We start from the raw sequence: 5,145 nt of genomic DNA, 5'->3' as shown, positions 1-5,145 counted from the left end.
TAAGAAATGATTTACTAAACCTGTAGATTCACTCAACGTTTTTCGTTGACGTTTTGCATGTTTCATCTCAGGTACATAGAGCTAGTGCTTCCGCTTTAATTGAAGTTATATGCTGTTTGCTGCTAGAACTGGACGGCGTCCAGCATGTTTTATCATTTTCATTTCAAAAACAAATATTCGCATATAAACAGTTTTTCTTTTAAGATGTTTGGGTTCATATACATTAGTCATTGACGTCAAATGTTTCCAGTTACATTTTCTTTAATAAATGACTTTGTTTTAATGATTAATTAATGCGAATACTTTTCGAAAACATCTCATATAGAGGGCGTGACCGCTAAACTGTGGGACCAGGAGTTAATATTCCTTTAGTGGATTCTGACGGGGTATTACAATCTGCTCATTAATGCACTTTGCTGTGCGTTGAGCAGACAAACACCAAGAGACTACCACCTTTTTAAGATCAGTAACTGGTTTTGGACTACTGCTGTCAGGCCCAGCCCAATGCCTGTGCAGGCTGCTCAACTGCACAGGGCCCATCAAAATTAGAGGCCCAAAAAAATATAGTTAATGAACAAGTTTTATGGAGCAAATAAAAAAAAAAAGCTTGGCCCAATAAAAAAGAAGTCCATATATTGTGCCCACCCCTTGTTTCCGTCTGATTCTGATCCGATACGTCATAGTCTCCTTTTTTTTTGTGGAACGGCTGACTCCTAGTCTCCTACTCTCTTCAATTACAATTTACAAAACTCAAAAATTCCAATTCTCACCTACTGCCATATCTCATTGTCCTTGACTCCTTCAATTGGTAATTTAATTTTTTTGTATCTTTATGTAAAATTTTATTGTCTTATCGAATTTGAATTTATGATTTGTTAATTTTAATCATGTTAATTTTTTATGGTTGTTATACATTTGTCTGTTGATTTTACTCATATAACATATTCAACTAGTGAAATGACCCGTGGAACCACGGGTTTGTTTAAACGAAACAGTTTAATGATATGTTTTAGGTGTTAAGTGAATGTAAATGCTAAAGCCATTGCATACTTGCAGCAAGCCACTTACCCACCACAAAACTATACTTTTATATCTATACGCCTAGCCATAGACCATAATAACAATGTAATGTATATACTATGGCTTAACAATTTCACACATCCACAACTAAATGGGTCAAAATTGTCACCTTTATAAAAGTATGCTAAATAAATTGTGCATAGTAGCATAATAATTTCTTTTGGTTTATGCTATCAAAATCATGTCCAATCTACTACGCATTACATAGTCAGATGCAGAGAGCCAGAGCCTAAGATTGACTAAAAAGTTCACAGTTTATATTATTATTGAGACTTGAGTATGCAATTGTGCTCAAAGTGTTGAAAGTAATTAGTACCTCATTGACCTTCAATGTTTCGACAAAGAACCCCATGCATCCAGATAGGCCATAAGTTTCCTTTTAGGTTAATCTTCTGGATATTTTGAATTGCTTCTGCAAACAACAATTCAGGTTTAACAATATTTTTCATAAAAAAATATCATCACGAACTTGAAACTAAACCCGTGTAAAATTTTACTATCATGATATATACTATTAAGAAAATATATTAGAAGATATTGGATAAAAATGAAGCAATAATAATTCAAAATAAAAAGCTTACATCATACCATACCAATCCCCAATATATGAAGGTGAAACTAATGTTACAGCTCAATTGCGAACATAGCAGAAACACAAAAAGTATTAAGGTTGTAAAGATGTATATTATCCTATTAGATCAACTATTATTTATTACTGAGTTTAATCTCCTATAAGAAGTATACAAAAATATTGCAAAAAAAACAACACATCTAATCTTTTCACCAAGTTGGTTAAGATGCTCAAATTTTAACCTAACAAACTGATGCTTTTAACAAAATCACTAAAGTTATTACATATAAGAGGTAACACAATTTTGATAACTCGTTAGAAAAAAATACTTACAGATCTATATCAACATTTAAGATCTAAGAAATAAAGGATCACTCAAAGCTATCATTGTCATGATTTATTACCTTCGGGCATTATTTGCCACATTTAGAGCAGCGAATGAGCTTGACGTGACCACGGCCATTCTTGTAGCATCTTCCATTTCTTTGCTTGAACGTCTGAACGAACAAAATCGGTTAAAATATTTACTAATGTTTAGGAGACTTGGGCCGGAAAATATCTACTAATTACCCAAACCAACCCACCCAAGTTGACACTTCTAACTTAAGGGAAACTTTTAGAGTGAAGAAGATTAAACATTAGATGACTCGACAATTGTAAATGTCACATTCATTGTGAAGTAAATAACTTCAATCACCATGAAGCACACGGAGTACAACATTAGCTTTATGTATATATTTCGTAGTAAAATAGTTAAATAGCATATTATTAAACCCTATGAAATCAAACAAATCAAAGAAACCCCAAAATTATGGTATGTGAAAGCACAAAAAGATTCTTTAACCCAATTTGCAGTAATACTTTGTATTAACAAAAGAGACCACAAAAACATCAAAAGAACCCTAATTAAAATTAATGAAAAAAGGAAAAAGATAAACGAAAACATCACCTGGTGACCATCCCTGTTAATTTGAAGTAATACTTTGTATTCACAACAAAAGAGATCAGAACAACAAATGAAACCGTTAATAATTAAGCAAACTATGCCGAAATTATATAGAAAAGGAGCATCTAATAAGGTTTGAGACCTTGGTCACACCTTAACATACTGAAGTATTTGAAACCTTGATTATATTGTAACAATACATTTGAATAAATCCAAAACTGAGTTGGCAGGATTCCATAGGCAAAAATGAGAAATGTACACATTGCTTCATTCAATCTGGTTGTGCGGTGTGATTATTATTATTGATCTTATCATCTATACTAATGTCAAGAAGATATGCCTGTATATTTAATATGAACAAAAATACCCATTTGACCAAAGTGCAGTTATGCCAAAAGAACAAAACAAACTAATAAAGATAATAAATTCAAATAAAAATTGATTACCATCAAGTGATTGTGCCGGTGCCAATGTGATAAAGAACTGACTTCCATTCGTATTCGGACCAGCATTAGCCATAGATAAGATCCCAGTTCGAGTATGCTTCAACTTCGGAATAATCTCATCCTCAAACTTTGACCTTTAATATTACACATTCATTTCAACAAAATAGCCATATTTCCATATATAACATGTCCTTTAGAGACATAATCCACAACTTCAGTTCATACAAACTAATCAATAATTCTAAAAATATCAAACCTATTTTTATGAGAACATTAAAGTAGCATACCCATATATGGATTCTCCACCCCTTTTTGTACCAGTGGGATCACCTCCTTGAACTATGAAATCCTATTTTTCATTAATCAATTACAAAGAATCAGCACTTAATTGACAAATTATCCTTATCGTTATTGTAACTATAACGTATAACATATACTTAGTATACTTATTAACTGTCAGTGTTACATAACTTGATGATTCTGTGAAATTTGACATTATTGTAGTAACCTCTTCTAGCTAGTTCAATGAAGTTTTTGCAGGTTTTAGGCTAGTGCTTATCGTACATCTGATCGAAGAAAAATTGATCAATCAGTTTATTTCATAGTTCATAGTAACAGTGAGGGAACTAAAATATAAGAATGGTAGATTGAACATATACCTCAACGGTGAAAGAACCCATGGACAGTAACCTCCGGTGGACCTCCTTCAGCACCCGGCATGGTCAATTACAATGGCTGAGATGATGACGATGATTGAGAGAATACTCGGGTTAGGGTTATGGTTAGCGGTAGGGTTTACGCTGCAAATTGACGGATAAAAGTTAATGTTATACTCCGTAATTTTTTAATAGAATTTAATTATACTCTGTATTTATTTAATGTATTAATGACATCAGCTTATGCGTTTAGATTTTTTTTTATGAAGGAATTAGCCTATTAATTACATCATCATTTTAGAGATATAATAGAAACTATAGATAGATTGTCCATAACTCCATTGCTCCATGTTAATTTTTTTTAACTTTTATGATCTATAATTTATTATGGTTGTTGTAAGTTGTATTATTGTAACATATTATTGTATATTTTTTTAACTTGTACTATGTAACAAATTATTTTAGCTTTTTTTTTATTATTATTTTAGATCTGTTACATTAATTTTGTTTTGAAAAAATATTAAAAGAAAAGCTTCCTATGTCTTTGATGAGAATGAAGCTTTCGTCTGTTGCAATTAAGTAAATTTTTTATGGTTATTGATTAGAGATGACTTCCAAACATTTATCCGGTGCTGAAAAACGCAATTAATTAAATTTTTTATGTTTAATGATATGGCGTAAGTTGTCGTTTTTTAGATAGCTTATATTATTTGTCGGGGGCTTAGGGGCCTTTTTTCTACCTCGCTCTAGGCCTCTAAATTCTCAGGACCGGCCCTGACTGCTGCATCTGAGTGAAGAGATTTTAAAGCATAGTTTTGTTTTTCAAGTTTAGAAATTTCATCTTTCAAAATCTTAATTTCATCAGATTTGCATTTAATTTTTTCATTTAAAGATTTAATTTCAGTTTTGAAATCTTCTTCACGTTTACTGCCTCTACTTAAGTCAATTATCAGGTAGTCAAACATTTCAGTATTTTCATCATCAGTATAAGTTCAAAAATTATCAACCTTAACAGCATTTCAGATTTTCATTGAGGTGAGTCTCTTTTCTGATCAGCATCCCTCATATCATCTAAAATTGTACTACCACTTTCTTCCTCTACCAACTCCTCTACTTCTCTGGCCATTAAACACAGCTTTTTACCATAAGCATAACCAGCACAATCTTCATCAATTTCACTATCAGAAGATGAAGATGAGCTGGTTTCATCTCAATCATGATGTTCAACAACTAGCACCTTCTCTGGTTTCTTCTCCTTCTTATCAGTATTTGAATTTTCCTTAATTTGGGCTTCCATTGCCTTGTACTTGTACTTGTTCTTGTACTTGTCATATTTTGAAAACGAATTAGCATGTGATGAAGGTATTCGAGACATGCACTCAGCTGCAAAGTGTCCTACCTTCCCACAGTTGTAACATTCAGGTTTGGGGCCCTTGACCGATTTAC

General features: G+C 32.3%; 1 long non-coding RNA gene across 2 annotated transcripts; it reads right to left on the bottom strand.

Moving 5' to 3' along the window:
- Nucleotides 1–1,044: 1,044 nt before the first annotated feature.
- On the bottom strand, nt 1,045–3,394 carry LOC139892694 (uncharacterized). Of its 2 annotated transcripts, XR_011774197.1 has the most exons (4): nt 3,331–3,394; nt 3,044–3,177; nt 2,056–2,148; nt 1,049–1,492 (listed from the first exon to the last, which is right to left on the bottom strand). It is a non-coding gene; the product is annotated as an uncharacterized lncRNA (long non-coding RNA). The 2 variants fall into 2 exon arrangements; XR_011774196.1 differs by having other exon boundaries at nt 1,045–1,492; nt 2,056–3,177.
- Between the last annotated feature and the right edge of the window lie 1,751 nt (nt 3,395–5,145).

The sequence above is a fragment of the Rutidosis leptorrhynchoides genome, chromosome 2, assembly GCF_046630445.1.
Source record: "Rutidosis leptorrhynchoides isolate AG116_Rl617_1_P2 chromosome 2, CSIRO_AGI_Rlap_v1, whole genome shotgun sequence".
Taxonomy (NCBI): Eukaryota; Viridiplantae; Streptophyta; class Magnoliopsida; order Asterales; family Asteraceae; genus Rutidosis; species Rutidosis leptorrhynchoides.
Note: the sequence above shows the minus strand (reverse complement) of the source record. Positions and strands in the feature narration are given on the sequence as shown.